Below are 18,577 nucleotides of genomic sequence, written 5' to 3'. Positions count from 1 at the left end.
CCCCGGATAAGAGCTTATCCGGGGCTTTCATCCTGGGTTTGTCTGTCTTTAAGGCTTATTACATACATATCTTGGACAAAAGCCCCTGTTAAGGTCTTAAGAGTAAGATTGACATAAATATTTACTTTTAGCTTGTCAGAGTGGTATATACATTTACCATGTATTTACCTAATATTTACACATAATATACATTTACCATGTATTTACCTGATATTTACACATATCTGCCGGGTAAATATATGGTATTTGTGGGTAAATATTATATGTCACATTTACCAAACATTTACATACCCCAGGTAAATTTGGTAAATCCCATATTTCGTGCAGTTAAAAAAAAACATTAAAAGCACTTGCATATTTTTTTAATTGTAGATGCTATACTTGTACCATCGCATGTTGGCGAGCGTTGACTCCAGGTTCCATCGGACTGACAGGTAAGAGAAGACGGACCGACCAGGTTGTATCCTGGGTCACCACATGAAGGTGACTACGTCTCCGTATGAATTGGAGCCAGTCATCAAACCATTCATGGGAGGCGACAGCAAAAGGGCACTGCACAACTGTGTACACAACAATGTAGCAAGACTATGAGAAAAATGACATCAACGTTGCAACGGCTTCAAAATAGATTTTTAGCAAAGTCTTTTTATTCTTTTGGAGTCTTTTTATTCCATTATAATGGGCAAATGATAAAAATCATCTGCATAAGGCTGCCATGACTTATAATGTATGAAGTGATGACAACTCGGCTATTTTAAGATCAGGGTGTACACGGGTGTTGCACACAAGGGTCAGTTTTTTAAGTTCCACATTTTCCCACTTTTAGTACAGAAAGTGCTTTAAAGTTGATATTGGAAAGCGACCAGTGGTTCAAAAATTGCGCTCCTTCAAACTTTAATGCATATTACTATGCAATTGGCACTATACGGACACTACAGCTCATTAGACACATAACGACAATATTCGTTGTATCCTCGAAAGATTTGTTCTAAATGTGAAGTAACGTTACAGAACTCAAAGGGGGGCATATATTTGTTCGAAAATTGTTGTTAAACTTATTATGCATTTTGCTTATGTGGTACGTAATATCTACGGACACTACAACATTATAATTTATGACCGTAATTTTGTTTACTTACAACTATTATCAAAGTGGCCACAATGTTTTAAACAAAGACTATGGTCTCAATAAGTCTATTTACTGTAGAATGCCAGGACAGTACTGGAAGTATACCTGGCATGTCGGTTTTCTCGACGTAATGGCGTGGTTCAATAGCGACAGTTTGGTTTTGCTTGTGGTCAAGGTTGGAGGCATCTGTAGTTGTATTGGAAACGTCCTACAGAAAAAAGGAATAAAGAAAATATAACTGAAATGGTAGTTTTCGTGTCTCTGAGGTACATGCTATTGAACAATATGTGTGTGTGTGTGTGTGTGTGTTGTGTGTGTGTGTGTGTGTGTGTGTGTATGTGTAATTTTGGAAGGCTTCGAAGTTTGGGCCTAGTGGAATCACTGTAGATTGAGGGAGTTTGCTCAAAATATTTGAGGGAGGATGACTAACAACCCGATTGGTGAATTGAATTGACTGTGATTTTTATATGAAGGCATCTTATACTCATACTTAACATAATAAGATTACGACAATGCAAGTTTCTGATTTAATGCAAATATGGTTTTTATTTTTAGATTATTTTTAACAAGAAAACTTAAATCAGGTAATTATGATAAAAATGTGTAATTTTTGGGAAAATAAGAAGTTGATATATAAACTAATGGGTTGTAAAAATGAACCTATATTTCACATGTTTTGACCTTAAAGCTACTGAGAATTAGGATTTATGGAAAAAAACAACATACACCAATTTTTAACATAACGACTAGAAATGTAATTTCGTGCTAAATCGTTTCACATATTTTCCCCATGTTCCTAACAGAAATGTCAAATCATGCAAAGGTCTTTTAGCGTCTGAAGTACTCCTTTACATGGCACCTTGCGGAGGACCAAAAGAAATGCGGCCGGCTCACGATGTAGTTACGTTATATTGCGCATTATTATACATATACATTTTGTAAAAAGAAATGCGTCACGATTTTTTGCGACGAATCTTATTGTCAAAACTGACCAAATAATGTTTTTCAGGAATATAGCTTCTTTGTTTGACTATATTTTGTGATTTTGAAGTATGCATGCTTTTTGCGGGACAATTTGACATAATTAGGTGTAAATTATTACTGCTGATTATCATTATTTATGCACCTGGAAGAAGATGCCTTCAGGCAATCATGCCGATGGCCTTTGACCCTAAGTCTATAGGCATCTACATTTAGGTCTAGGGTCACATTTTTTTTTAGTTTTAGGGTCAACATGTTGAGGTAATTCAAATGACAGCAAAAAAAAAATTAAAGCAGACATATTACCTGGAAGAAAAATTGACGACAACAAAAAACACCGGTTAGAAATGCTTGGGTCAGCTTTCCCCCGCTAGACCGCCCATAAACTTTTTAGGATAACTCAATCAAAATGTTCCGATCTCAGTAAAAACGTGTGAAATATGAACAAACTCATAGACGGAATTTCGTTTTCGACAAGAAATGTCAAAATTGCACATATCTATATTCTCCCGGAATACAGAATGTATTCGTCTTTGTGAATTTCTGAAAATATCATATTCAGAACTACAACCCCATGCTGCATTGCGTAATGTCCCGCATTAGTATGCATGTTGTCACCTTACTATAGCAAACAACTACCAAAAGAACGCAATTAAGGTACAAGCTTTTGCGAGCCGATGAAAACAAAACATTAAAGTGTGAAATCTCGAAATTAGTCTAGTCTGTTGTATCACTCATGCCATACGCCATACAGGAAAAAGGGTTCTACAATGAAAAAAATGGTTGTTGCGGGCAATGGATTACAAATATAAACTCTGTGAGAGCAGAGACATTATTAAAGCTGCATCATGTAACATAAGGACGATGTCAAAAGTAAAATTCGTAATTTTTTAAAGTAGTTAAATGAACCCTACTGTGTTTCGAATATGTGTTACGTTGCTCCACCTCTACGGAGGATGAATGATGATGATGATGATGATGTAATTCAGAAAGTGTAGCTGTCAGAATATTATGCATAACGAGTGCATTTTAAAGCCGGAAGCACAGCATTCACCTTTTTTTACATACTGGTAGTTTGTGGTGGTACCACAAATTGCGATTGCCTCCTGTGGGTTGCTAAAGAGCCAACATGAATGACAAAAATGTGAGATAACTGCTGAGTTGTATAATTTAGATTTAATCACACAGATGTTAGAATATTTTAATTTTCTGTAAAACAAATTACAGTTAATGTTTGTAAATTAATAACGGGCCAGAATCGGCCACAAGAGGCGCTGCACAGCCAGACCCGCAGATAACGATTGGAGCTTTACATCGTCTGGCACGACGACAAGCCCCAAGAAGAACTGTGCACTGTGTTCCTGTCCTTTGTAAACTGTCGATCATGTACTGCATACTATGTCACAACTACAATGTTGCAAGATTGGTAAATGAACCAAAGATGGTGAAGTAATTCGCTTACATCATCATCATCATTTGTCGGGGAAACTGCCCCTTAATCTTTGATCCCAACTGGAAAAAAGTGGCCCTGGCGGGTAGTTCCTGGGCTGTTTTTTTGGCACTTTCGGGCGTGACCTCTACATTGGCCCGTAGGACACCCCAAGTCTACCGAGTTTTTTTTTTTTTTGCCCGAAATATAAGTAGTGTCCACCAAGAGCTAAATTAATGCTACTGGACGCTCTCTTAGGAACAAGAACACCATCTCCATCCCCCCAGCCAGAACAAACACTACAGAACTCGTTCCCACATCAGTCTATCAGACTATACAATTAATCAGACTGTATAAACATGTCATATCTGGGATGCTCTGTTTGATATAAGTAGTGTATATATTTAATAGTATGTATATATGTATGTAATAAATGTTATGTAAACTATTTATTTCAGGCAACATTATATATTTTTGTATGTCTGCAATGTTGGTATAAAATAAAGTATTGAAAGAAGAGCCTTCATAGTGCCTGACCGTCGTTTGTGGGCATGCGGCAGGGACCCTACAGCAGCCCCACTGGGATGTGAGAATCACGCGTTACCCTGTCGGCCTCCACAGGGGTGACTACCAGACATCGTCAGAGCATCTGCCGGGTACCTGCCGGAGGCCGACCAATGAGGGAGCCAGTGACCACCACAGGCAGTGCCCGGCAGATCCCAGAGCCCGACCGGGGCTACATGCCAGACGGGCCCCGGCGCACGCGCAATCGGCCTCTCTCTGGGTGATTTGAAACTACATGTAAATCACCAACTCTTTACAGTCGGGGTTTGGATCATCGCACACCAGGCATGAAACACGACACTGGACCATGAACCACTATAAAAGCCACGAAAGAAATGCAATTTTTTAGGCAAGAATATTTCTTTGGTAAATAGACTAACAGATGCCTCAATGTATGAAATTGCCAATGCATGAAATATTTTCAGATAAAAATTTTGTGATTGTCAGAAATAAAAAGTAGTTTTATATGAGTTTAACAGATGAAATACAACCGTTATGATAATGTAACGAATGACGCCAACTTGTATTGTTTTATCTTTTGTTACAAGGCTTAATTCCACAGCTTGACAATACGTATTTCATTTGTCCTATTTTTTCTAAATCAATATACGATTCTGATTTTATCAATTTTGAGCATTAAGTGACGTTTACAAGATCTGTTATTTCTTATTGTAAAAGTTTAAGAATATATGATTTACAATTAAAAATAAAATACCTCTTCGTATGAGTCGGGCTTGATATCGATGAATATGAACAGGAGTACTCCAACAGTACCCAGAATCCCCAATATTGCCAAGATGGTGGCTATGTAGCAGACTTTTTTGCGGATGACGTCACAGAAATTACGCCGACCCGTCGCCGCTCCATCCGGGTACGCCGGGTCTATTGGATACATGTTGTTTTGATGCTAGTTACAACAAGCACGGCGGTCTGTCACTACGGCATTCTTTCCCATTGCTGGGGGCGTTCGATAAAGTATCGGGTTACAAGACACAATTTTAGGCTAACCGTAAAACATTTGATTTTTATATTTTTCGACGACCAGGAATAAGATGAAAAATTGTGCTTTAGGGATTTTTTAATTTCTGACTTAAAGTATAGTTTTTGTCGACAAATAGGTGAAAAAAAATCGAATTTTGGGGGTTTTTTCGCACTTAATTACCCATAATTCAAAATCGAGAGCATTTTTCAAAAATCCCTAAAGCACGATTTTCGGGACAACCATAACAGTCATTTTGAGCCGAAAATGGGGTATATTTGACTTTCCATGCTTCCAGATTTGAACGAATTTTGCAGACATGTCATATCTCCCAAAAGTGTGCACCGTGTTATTCATAAAGGTGTAAAGAATCATTACAGTATTCAAGGTCACCCAAGGATACGACAGTAGCTTCGCTACATGTTACATGTCCACAAAAAATGATAGCGGACATGTACTGTCCTGGAAACTGTTTGTATCTATAGAAACGTGTTGTTTTTATCTGTTGCGAGGCACTCAGACAGAAGGGCTTGTTTTGCCGTTTTATTGCAAATGACCGCAGGTGACCCCGAAATGGAACGCGGGTTCGATTCGAATTACCCAGATCGAACACGATCGAACACTGTTCGGATTCTATGAAATGTGGGAACTGCAGCCCAGATTTGACCACAGTGAAGTTTTACTGAATACGTTGGAAAGTATCTTGGGTCCGGTACAGACAACAGACTTAAGAAAACAAACTTAAATAGACTGTACGGACGGTGATATTAAAAATATCTATGAGTCTCGTAGATATACAAATAATATAGAAAAATGTAAGATATCATTTCTACGAATAGTATTTTCGAAAAGTCTTTGACTTGCAGTAAGATTTTTCAATGTTCTACATAATTCATCTTGCTTATGTCTACATTAGATAGAATATAGGAATAAATTTGCATTATTCATATCATTTACATCATATTTTACAATTACTTTGTACACTTCTAATATCTTTTAAGAGATTTTAGGAGACATTACGAGAAAACAAGTTTTAAGAAACTCAAGGTACCCGTAGACGTGTCCGTTTCTCCAGGCTCGTCTGACAGATTCTGCATTTTTACCGCCTCGGGCTCTTCGTACAGGCTGTCCGGGGTAGCTTGACTCTCTTCCCGCTTGAAGCAGTCATCTTTACCGCGGTAGACACGCCCTCTGGTTCCACCTGGGCGAGCGGGAGGCTCCTGAGAGGGCGGCCCGCTAGTTTGTATCCTGCCGGACCGCACGGGTTGGGTCCGAACAGGGTGTGCCTCCTCGTACATTTTTACCGCACAAGGCAACCGACAGCTCTACGGTCTGTAACACCTCTGAAGGCTTTATAAATATGGAGGATTACGTAGTGAAGCTGTGGGTGTTTCTGCAATGTGTTTAAAGAGGCAGACAAATTAAATTTGCATTGTATTTACTATTAGCTTTCAACAAAGCAAAGTAAGAGTCACAAGTCTTAAAAAAAGATTTACTCAGCTACAATAATCTCAGCAACACAATGTCTATATATTTTGTTGATTTTACAATATTTAGGTTTAATTACATATATAAAATGGTGATATGCATGAATGTCCATTTGAATTGTGTTTTAGAGAGGATTTTTCAAAACACGTCAAGATGTTGTCCAGATTATATATGTTTGAGATAAAAATATTATGTAGTAACATATTTATATTTTGATAGCAAAAAAGTAACAAATAGCAAACTTCCTTATTCATGTTATATATTTGGTAATTTTATATACATGTAATCTTGTTTCGTACAATAAACAAATGATGACTAAAACAACTATTTTATCATCGATGAAGAGGCTCACCGGTTCCGATTTTCTCTTTAACTATAAGCACGACTTTATCAACAATCATTGTAAATCCAAGAAAACATGTAAGCTGTTACTAATAACGTAAATGTTTCCTATATGATGTACATGGAGGTACAGTTACTAGTTAGAGCTATACATTAATTCGTATGTTTCAAGCTACCATAAAACTGCTGATGAAGCAACCTGGAAGGGCTATGTTTCTTTAAGTACACATTACTTAAATCAGCATGTGTCTAAGGCCACAGCAAGTAAATTTTCAGGATGGCATCCTCCGTAGAAAAATGCGATAGGGCGAAGCAAAAACAAGGCGGGCATGAAAACAAGATTCGCACATTTTCAAATTTTGACATCATGAACCTTGTTAAACACGAGATGGTACCTTTTTTGTAGTATAAACTATTATAGAGTCCTTCGGGAATGAAAACAAAAAATCAATCATTGTACAAATAAGTATGTTTCTTTACGTATAAAAGAAATGCAATGCATAACTGCATCAAATTTACAATCAGGGCCTTACTGTGTCTCTCGTCTTATTTATTTATCTGCCATCCATATACTATCTGAGGCAACAAAAATTGATATATTTGCCCAATTTCGGCAAGTTGACCACTGTTACTAATTTGAGGGCAACAAAATTTCTTCTTTTTTTTCAGAACTAGGCGAAAATCGATGCGCGCGCTGATGTTATTAATAAGAATTACTTGATGTGATCCAATATTAACAAGAAGCCATAGGCGACAATTCTCCGTGAAGTTTTATATATTTCAACAAAATCCCAAGCGTCAACGCCAGACCTACTGTGCAGACATTATAATTAGGCAACGGTTAATACAATGAGGGCGCGTCACAAGCATAAAACATACAAAGAGCTAAATCCATTACTGCTCCCAGGGCGTGTAAAGATACTGTGCTTCAAGTTCGAACTTCATTTTAATTACACACACACAATCATTGCATTCACATAAAGATCGGACTATCATGGTCGTGTCTAGTAACAAAGACAGCCCCACCGTCTTACGGTGCCTGTACCTAATTAAGCGCGCCTGGAACAAGCCAAATTCCAGCAACAGTGGCGGTAAGCACCGCGAGTGTTACTACCGCCGGCCAGATAACCAGGATATCTGCTTACAGTACCTCTGCTACCAGACAACTGCCTAAACCTACGGTCTATTCCACAGGATTGTAAAAGTAGGGATGTTTCGAAAATAACCATTTACTCCAATATCAAAACAGCTACGGTAAAAATAAAAAGACGTGCATCATCCCGGACATAATGCAACACCACATGCGAAATTACACAGATATGCGACGTACGGCAGAATGCGTTTTGGCTGCGAACATCTTCCAAAAAACTTGGCATCTCTTAACCATGGGCAAAAACATCTGGAACCACTTATAAAAACCACCCCGTATCTGCATGAACTTTTACCTCCCCCCCCGCTATTCCAAACAACGCGTTTTTCTGGACCGTTCCAATTCGCCTCGTAATTGTAGGGGTGCGTCTGCGATATTACATTGACCGCGAAAGCAGCAACGGCAAAAATACACATTCGTGCATCAACACGGGCATGCCCGCAGACGGCGTATAAAATTGCGTGCCGATTACACGAAGAGAACCCAGTGTTTTGACTGCGAACATGAAAAATCAGCCGATTACAACACTCCGTCCGGAGGTCCTGACCTCCTTCACGGAGTAATAAAGGTATGATCAATATAGTCACTGACTCTGTGGTCCCATTACTTTTTTTACCTGGATACACAATACAAACATGAAAACCACGCCATTTTTCGGACACGTAGCCAATAAACTAACGCGGTATCGCACAGAGCTCAAACGGATGCGGCCTCAACGTTATGTGAAACACGCCATCCGTGCTCGGAGTTGTAGCGCCCTCTGGCGTCATAAAGGTGAACGACTGCAACAGGGTGGAGAAGAACAGGAACAGCTCCATCCTGGACAGCTGCTCCCCGATGCACACACGTCGTCCTGGAAATAAGAACACAAAATGGCAATAGGTATGATATTATTATAGCATTGGCCTGCCTTCTGTGCAATAAGAGATATATGGATTTATTCTTAGCACGAAAGTTCATCTGTGCTGGTACAAGTCATTATGAAATAAAGACTAAGCTTTAACTTTTAACACTTAGATTTACAGAATTGGGACTTACCCCAGTACCTCAGTATCTCTTGAAGGGGTCAAAATCCTCGATTAGGAATCAGACATCTTTGTAAGAGGAGTGAAGGAGGCGGTCTACATAAGGGCTCACAGACCTACCCTGAACCGAGACGGGGGGCGACACAAGTTATCTAGCACGAATGACCCGCTACTACGGTCACGTGTCTCTGACGTCACGTTTCAAGAGTAGACGGGTCCATTCCGTGAACAAGGTTGATGGAGTCAACCGAAAATTTGAGTTAAGTCCCAATTCTGTAAATCTAAGTGTTGGAAGTTAACCCTACCTAGACCGGGCTTTTTTTGACATGGGGGACGGGGGGGGGGGGCTCTTTTGACCCCCCCCTAAGAACTCGCGAACGGTATGTCATATGACCACCAAATTTTCAGAGAATGGTGTACTAGTGAAAATTTATCATATCTACAATTTTTATGTCGTTATGACGTAATATGACGTCATTATGACGTAAGTAATGTGATTTTATTGGCCAAAACCGTCTTAATAGGTTTTTCCCTGAAAACCTCCCTGGTATACAACATAACTTTACCAAAAGTGTTTATGACAGAATATTAGTGTGTACTAAGTCTTATGTTGCCCATAGCAACACCGGTGACGTCATAAAATGACGTCATGCATATTTAAGATATCCGCCATCTTGGATCATCAATCTTGAATTTTCAAAAATAGTTTTTTATGAGAAAGCCTAAAATACATTGTAAACATACTAAACACCTTCATTCAAACCTTTTTTGTAAAAAGAAATGGAAGTATTGATGAAATTTTAATGAAAATAACCTGTATATACCTGTTCTAATGATATGGTCCGCCATCTTGGATTTTGGCCAATGACGTCATCAAATTAGCATAAATTATGTATATTTAATGATAAAATTTACATAAAATTATATGGGATGTTATTAATATTAGAAACCATGAGTAACTTGACATAAAACCTATAAAATTCTATTGTTGAAACAAAAAGTACTAAATTTAGCAAAAAAATGCCTGTCAGAAACCCGTTGCCATGGCAACACAAAATATTATTATCTTATTCCAATGATGGAGAATTGTTGCCAACAATATTTTAGGGAAAGTCACCAAGTTTGGTCGTTCTACGGCTAGCCGTTCAGACGCTAGGTGACATCAAAGTTGCCGCGGGCACTTTTAGCCCCCCCCCCCCCGGTCTAGGTAGGGTTAAAGCTTAGTCTTTATTTCATAATGCATTTATTCTTATATAGGGTGATCTTTTTTAGCCTCACCTCCACCAAAAGGCATGAAGGACTCAGGGTTGTTGATGACGTTCCCTTCCGAGTCCAGAAACCTTCCGGGGTCAAACCGGTCCGGATCAGGCCAGTAGGCGGGGTCCATGTGGAGGGAGTAAAGGTTCGATAGTACCTGCAACAGGCAGATAAATTATGGATCAAAAGAACTACATTTTGCAAGGGACTTTCTTGATTTCGAAGATTTCCGTATTAATGGGCCAACGAATCGTGGTCACATTGCTACGAACTGTACTACGAAAATTTCCACTGAAACATATAAAATGCAACAAGAAGTCGGAGACTCAGTTACTCTACATTCTTTTTCACCATTGTGAGAAAAAATAGTACAATCCATACCACCGACACTTCAGTCACACAGTGGCTCCCTACATCAGACAATCATACTAGGTGCAGTATGGAGGTGTTTTTTTAATTTTTAATCCGAAAACAGAATTACAAGTTCACATCATTTTACCTCAATATTTACCATCCGAAAAGTAAAGAAACCCGTGAAACCCACGCTGAGCTAGGTGCAATCACTCAAACCATACCGAAAACAGTGCCCTTCTGCGGAAGACTATCGCCTTCTCCGGGAAAAAATTTGACAGTGCAAACTGAATTAAAAAGGTACCTGGAGCCCTGATGGAATTTCGTATTCCTGTACTTTGACGGTCTGAGTCGTGGCTCGGGGTATTAACGGGGTCCAATGGGCCGGATCCTCATGACCTCCAGCAGACAGGCGTTCACGTAGGGCAGCTGGGAACGGTGGGGCAGGGCGGGCAGACCCTCACCAACAACGGCATCAAGCTCCTGCTGCACCTGTTTGGACAGAAGTATCCGATTCGGTTATTTGATAAAGACCTTCGGTAAGAAGCAAACGGAAACATTGTTGACTTGTTGACCAGACCAGGGTGATGGTACTATACTGTGTGTATTTGCTATATAACCTCACATGTAATTTTAGGGCGACTAAACTGTATTTCTTAAGTCAATTATGGTAATTAGATTAATTTAGTCAAGCAAGTCTATAGATCTCATAGCATAAGAGCATAGCATGAGATAAGATGCGATGTCACCAATGGAAAACGGTTTCTTGTTTTGTATTTATTAGGATGGTTCTAGCTATTTATGAGCCCAGGTGGTACTTTAAAACACAAGAGTTTAGGGACCTCGTACATTGCAAAATACGACAGATTTCCTAATTCAACTTATATATCTTTGTATTTGTTTATCCACCCAGAAACTTCATTACAATAGGACCTCTTATATAGTGCAATGGTGCAGCCTCTACAATGTCCGTTGCGTATATAACCAGAGAATAGAAGATTAATGGGGATACGTTACAAAGCTAGATTGGTGTTGAGTACCTTATTTTGGATGTCTGGGTTTAAAGTCATGTAGAGCAGACTCCACAGCAGTGTGTTGCTGGTTGACTCAGTCCCACCAAAAAAGAGGTTCTGGGTCATGTACATGACGTTCTCCTCCGTCAGACCGTCCACCTTTTCCTGCAGTTCCAGCTCCAGCAGGCAGGCGTCGAGGAAGTCTCGCGGGTTCTCGCGGTCCAGGTTCTCGCGATGACGGGCTATCTCGTCCCACAACACTGCCTGAATCTTGGAGTTCTGCTTGAGAACTTCCGTACAGGCTCGATTTACTGATGAAAAGAGAATATTAAATAAAATGATATCCTTGACACGATTTTAATTAATCAGAAATTGTTGCAGACTTATCTTTTGTAATAACGAGAAGCAATCATAATGATTGTGTGTGAAAAGGTTACATATCGCAAACTATAATCGCAAACTATAATCTCGAAGCAGAGGTTTCGCCGGCCACCGAAGACTCTGCGGACAGTCGAAGGCCATTAACAACTACTCGTTGGCTAATTAAACCATGCTTACTAGGTAGTTTATTGCTCTGACCACCATTCACCAGTTTTCCATCCCCAGAATGCAATGCGAAAACAGGGGTCTAAATCTTATTTGCATAGGACAAAAAGGCATAGGAATGATCATGTTGACGTTAAACAGCTTATTTCCAGTGTGTTGTGAGGTTTTGGGGCATTTTATGCTCAAGGTTAATTAACTTATTATGGGTTGAATCTGAAAAAAAAAATTGAGAATGAATTTTTTGTAACGTTATAGTGGTAACGCTATACTGATGCTGTAACGTTACAAACCATGTTCCATGTTAAAAAGAACATAAAAACTTTATTCTATGTTTGTTGTCAGATTCAACCCATCGTATTTTGATTAATGTTAAGCATAAAACGTCCCGACACCTCAAAACACAGTGAAAAACAAGCTGTTTAACGTCAACAGGATCATTCCGATGCCTTCCTGCCCTATGCAAATGGCTGCAGACCCCTAATATCGCAATGTATTCTGGGGATGGAAAACTGGTGAATGCAAGGCTATTGTCCTCTTGTTGGGAAGTTGGTTGACCGTTACAGGAAGTCTCTACGGGTCAGTGCACCAAGTTTTGGCAGTTTAAACAATGGAGAGGACGGTTTACCATGAATGTCGTGATGTCTGTAGTTTTGAACCACAAGAACTTCAATGATTTATTTCTGTATTTCAGCCAGCATCTTTTAGTACCAACTGACAGCATTATCTGGTTCAGTTAGGTACGTGAACTCCCACTGAGATGTGTGCGGGTGATTGACTTTATGCTATAAACCGCTTGTAAAAGCTTTCAATAGCGTCTGTATGATTCATATTGCTGTTAGTAGTCAACAGGGAGGAGCAACAGCACCGATTTTAAAAGAAAACCTCCTCCCTGTTTAGGTGTCCGCAGATCCTTCGGAGGCCAGCAAAATGTCTTTGGCTAATGGATACTGTTTTGCCACCGAAAAGGGATCTGCTTGGAGATTAGCATACTACATTTGTGATATTTCATACCACAAGCAAATACTGTCAAGAATCAAGAGCAGTATATGCATTTTACGATGCTTATTCTGCTAATATACATGAGGACAAAAGATTATCTTTGTCCATGGCCAGGTAAAACTAGAGAGGTCAACATTTGTTCGTAGGTATATCACTCCATCTCTCATAGAAAATTGGGCCTTTTCAAATTCACCCCTGTGCATAAGAAGCTTATTGGAATGTTAAAAAACCTCTGCCAAGAAGTGAATTTTTACTATTCCCAAGTTAGCCCAGTGTACCGTAACTAAAAAAAATAAGACCGTTCCGTCTATTCAACAATGGACTCTTCTAGCGGCACTCTACACAAAAGACATTTTATTACAACCCTAGTCCAAAACAACCCTACTTTAAAATTAGTGAAGTCGCAAAAATGTTCACTACTGCCTGTACATAATGTTGAATTAAAAAAAAAAATCTTTACTTGCTGAAAATTTTACGACAAAAGAAATTAGCAAATGTGACCACGCTAAATTCAATCAAAGAAGCTTAGAGTAGATTTATTGGACTTACCTCCAGGGACAAACCGTAAGACAGGAAAGACGTTGATGATCTGCCCCGCTCCCAGTGCAGTGATGACGTTGGCAGTCGCCTCCGACAGCTCTCGGAATGTTTCGTCCTCGTAGTCGTAACGCTTCCCGAGCGCCATGCAGCAGACGACGTTTGCAACCGCTACCGTGACGTCATGCGCAAAGTCGATGGCCTCCCCCTTATACATTGCCATCTATACAAAAGGGGAACTGCATGAAATAATGTTCTGGACTCAAAAACTAATTTCTTTGTAATAGCAGTAAAGGGGGCAGTGTACATTCGGGCCAACTGCAAATATCAAACAAAGACGGGGGGTGGGGGCTCGTCACTGAATGACATCCAGTAAATTTCTAGCGGAGACCAATCGGAGGGCTGCTGAATAATTTGAATAATTTATCAAGGCCCACGGACGCGGTTCTTTCACTTGTAAAGTAGCCAATTACCACCGAGCCGGTGGCACACGATGGGCGAAAACATGTATTTCACACCCATTGTACGTCGACATAAAGCGCTTATACATTACAAACAGAATTTTCGTAGGACTGCCATTACTTTAGTTTGCAGCATGTGTATTGAGAACGAGTATCTTCATAAAACTAACAGTAGATGTTTTAAGGAATTCACAGAAATGACAATGATAGATAATGTAACGCATATACATTATACAGCACAAAATAAAGAGTAACAGTAATGTAGTCGTCTTTGGCCGGGTATGGCAAGTTATAGTACGCACATGTATCGGTTCAATCTTTAACGGGTAAGTTGACAGCAACAAGCAAGATGCATAGGTTCTATTACTTTTGTAGCTCACTTGCGTCTAGATTTGGGACGAACCCATGTTACTTTTTCGCCGCAGTTTTTCATGTAGTGGTTACTTCGACAGCCTTTCCGCTGACGCAAACATACTAGTTTGAGGTTCCACAGTTCTTACAATGTTAGCGCTTGAAGTGGTGTTTTCCAAGTTTGTTGGTCTGGTGATGTTGTCTTTGTTGGCTTGTTGTCTGTCATTTCCCTCCATTTTTATGTTTGGCGGCCCGTCTTCGATGGGTTGGGTTTGGTTCACAAATCTCGGCTTCGCTAAGATCCGTTCCTTGCCGCACATAGTGGTCGCTCCATTAGCGCTAGTGCAGCCACCTTTGAATGTGTAAAACTTAATGTCTACAGTCCCGTTTTGATTCGTTCATCAAAGTAGATTTTACTAAGGTATGACTTTACTAAGTGATTGTGGAAGTACTAGTACTTAGTACTGATGTAAACAAGAAACAATATACGCGCTCTGGTTGAGTTCATGGCATTTACATGAAACAAGGTGCTAATAGCCGCTAGTCGGTGACGCGTCAGCAGCCCTCTGATTGGTCCCCGCTAGAAATCTACTGGATGTCATATAGTGTACACGGGGGTGCGGCACAAGCCTCCATAGCCTCCGCCTATCCAAAAAGTAATGTAGCGTTGCCCATTGTATCCAGACACGGTTCTGGATACGTATGGACTATCCAGAACCGTGTCTAGGTGGATTTGAATTAGGCATGGTTCTGGATAAAGCGCCCATTATCCTTTATAGCGCCCGAATTGTGCAGGTACGTTCGTGCGTGACTTTGTCTTGGGCCTGCAGTTATTTATCAAACAAAAGCCCGTGCCAGGTGTGCATTGCCCGTAACTAAACACCTAGACAGAGAGAGAGGGGGGGAGGGGGGGCGCTACAACTTTCATCCTACCCTGTTGCGGAGACAGCTCGCCTCCTCTCGGATTTTCTCCTCAATGCTGCCAGGTCCGAACTTCATACCCAGGCTCTTTAAGACGGTTAGACCGAACCGCTTTCTCTGTTTAAACTCGGTCCCCCAGCGGGCAGATGTGATGTCTGCAACAAAAAGACGTCTTATTCCTACCTTTCTGTTACTGTATAGCCTGTGTAAACATACAATAACATGTAACACAAGGCGGCAGCTGGTGCATTACAAGAAGCGACTGTCAACCAAATGTTCAAGGGAAAGAACAATCTTTGAACACCTAAATCCTGCATTAATAAGTCAACACATAATTTTCTTCTCAGCGCCCTTTTTAAGGTCTATGTTCTAAAATGCACAGCAATGCTTATGTAGTGTCCAAGTCTTACTAGTCCCATAGAGCAGGGGGCAGCTAAAGGAAGCCCCATAGGTTTCCTAAATCTGCTTTAGTATTACCCTATACAAGTGTTATTCTCCCTTGCCCCATACTCCGTCGCTGTGCCTTGTTGAAAACAAAGAAGTATTAAACCTTGTGTACACATGAACAGCAACAATTATAACTTTGCCCCATTGTAGATAGAATTAAATGGATGGGGAAAATACCTTTTCCGGAACCAAAGACAGCATCAAACATGTATATCGCCGGCCTGGAGGCGAACAGCTCAGACCTGCTCACGACCGCGTCCTTGACGGCAGCGTAGCCGTTCAGAACCACCACATCTTCCATCCCAATTCTGACGGTGAAGACGTCTCCGTACTGCCGCCTCCACGCCGTCAGCTTGAGGTGAGACGCTCGGCCCAAGGCGAGGAGGTGCCCGAGAACAGGCAGACACCCAGCCGGGTATGGAGGTAGGTTCTGGGGACGTCTAAGATACAGACACGCTAGAAGAAAGGCGGTACTGAACACGAGAAATGTCTGTAGGTTTAAAGGAAAAAGATCAAAAACCTGTGAAAGGAATACGCCAGCAGCCATTTTCTTTAAGAATGTGGTAAACAACCTGCATGAGGTCACCTTGGGTCAAGTGGCGTTGACCTTAAATGCCCTCAAAATGTAAATAGAGCTATTTCTGTGGAAGGCAAAACATATCAGGTGTTGTGACTACCGGTTGTTGGCTAAAATTCAGAAGGTTCTGGAATCCCCGGCAGGCCCCATTTTTGTGACCTTGAGGAAGGCATTTATCACCTCAATTTCTGCTTAATTTTATCCCACAATTATCTGGACGTTGTTTGTTGATTTTATCCTGCTAAAACTAAACTGTGACTAAAGCAAACCGATATTTATTTAGATTTGGGAACTTTCTTGCAAATATTTAACCAAATGCTAAACCCCATGGCTATGATGCCTTGAATCTAAACTTCCCTGCCATGTTTTTTCTAGTTTTAAAGTAAATCACTAACTTCCGGACACAAGCATTTGGATCATCGCACACAGGGCTAGGAGCATGCCCCTATTTTTTCGGAAGGTTCGGTTGATTCTTTATGTGCGTTTCCTCGAACATTGGACCTCTATTTAACCAAGGGCGTTCTGTTACATTTAACAGTGTGGTGGGGCATCCATTTAACTTTCTATCCCAGGGACACCCCTAACCGAATCTACGTACTCATGTCCATAGAAGTGAAGTAAGGAAAGTCGTGTAAAATGCCTTAATACCTAAAGTCAAAAGACATGGCCGGTTTCGAATACGAAGCATTTTGATTTAGAACCATCGCGCCACTCTATAAAGTAATATTATAATCACTGTTTCAATGACAGAGGCTTTCGCTCATGGAATACTTCTACTAGGTGTCAACTAGAATACGATACACGTACACTCGAATGTTACTGTTTTAATGAGAGATATGCATAATGTCACGATTCAAGGTAGGTACTTGGTGTGGCATTGAGTCATTTACTGAGACCGTCCTTCATTCAAATATGTGGTACATGTAGCTGGGTGACTTTTAACCTAGCTAAGTGCACAGGTCTCTCTAGAATGTAACTGATCATTTTTCAAAACACATGAAAAAAGGTATGTACAGCGTCGGTGATCATGTGACATAAACAACCTAACGGATGTTCATCGGGCTTCTATGTGGCACCTCACAAGCATGTCAGATGTGAAAGTTCATAGTTCAATATGGCCTTACCAAAAGTAAACAAACAGGTTAGACATGATTTAATGCAGACGTAATTAGCTGTGACCTCACGTCAGTCTTAACGCGTTCATTGAATTTTACTCCATACCATAGGCATGGATGAAATATAATGTTTTTCCTCATGTACTTTCTTCCCCTCCATCATCTCCTTTTCGAATACTTGGCACGGTACGTACAATGTAGATTTCGAGAATATGTTACTTAAAAGCGCTGTGTGTGGATTTTGAGAACACAGCATTGTATGGGATATTGGGGACTACGTGAAGGTTATTTCTATGTATAAGTCAACACGTCTGTCTTTGTTGTTTATACCCTAATGCACGGCGGTCGGTTGCTACGCCAAAAGTCGCATTACTAAGGGGGTATCGGGTTACAGAACGCGTTCCATCGTGGCCGCGCGGGAGTCCCGGGCTTCACGGGGGCAAGCTCAGGGTAACGGTTAAAATTTGAAAATAAACAAAAGTAATTGAAAATTAAATTTCTCGTGAAAATAAATGTTATGAGCGGTTTTGTTTACCTCAAATGTCAATCTTTCACTGCCTCTGCTCAACTTTGTGTAAATTTGCTTCCAAATGCGATCAATATGCCGATTTTAAAAAGCCTTTACGAGAACCAAACAACTGATTTTAACAGGACCCCAAAAATAAAAAATAAGGCTTGATTTCTGTTTTTTTTTAGAATATTACATTAAAATTAAACTTTCTGTCTTAGGATTTTTTTAATTTTTTACTAAAACTTGATTTACAACAAAAAATAGGGCGAAAAACGCAATTTTTTAACAATAAATACCCATGATTCCTTAGCGCGGCCATATTTTAAAAATCCCTAAGACAGAAAGCTGCGAAAAACCCTGCTCTTTCAAACAAGCCGTCAATCAGGTAAATTGAGCGATTTTGG

The 18,577-nt window shown here is 40.2% G+C and overlaps 2 pseudogenes; both read right to left on the bottom strand.

Moving 5' to 3' along the window:
- LOC109472798 overlaps window positions 1-6,380 on the bottom strand; it is a 20,696-nt pseudogene extending 14,316 nt beyond the window's left edge.
- Window positions 6,381-8,659: 2,279 nt separating this feature from the next.
- Window positions 8,660-16,628, bottom strand: LOC109472810 (annotated as a pseudogene).
- Between the last annotated feature and the right edge of the window lie 1,949 nt (window positions 16,629-18,577).

The sequence above is a fragment of the Branchiostoma belcheri genome, unplaced genomic scaffold (genome assembly GCF_001625305.1).
Source record: "Branchiostoma belcheri isolate BF01 breed outbred unplaced genomic scaffold, Haploidv18h27 scaffold283, whole genome shotgun sequence".
Classification (NCBI taxonomy): domain Eukaryota; kingdom Metazoa; phylum Chordata; class Leptocardii; order Amphioxiformes; family Branchiostomatidae; genus Branchiostoma; species Branchiostoma belcheri.
This window is presented reverse-complemented; position numbering and strand designations above follow the sequence as displayed.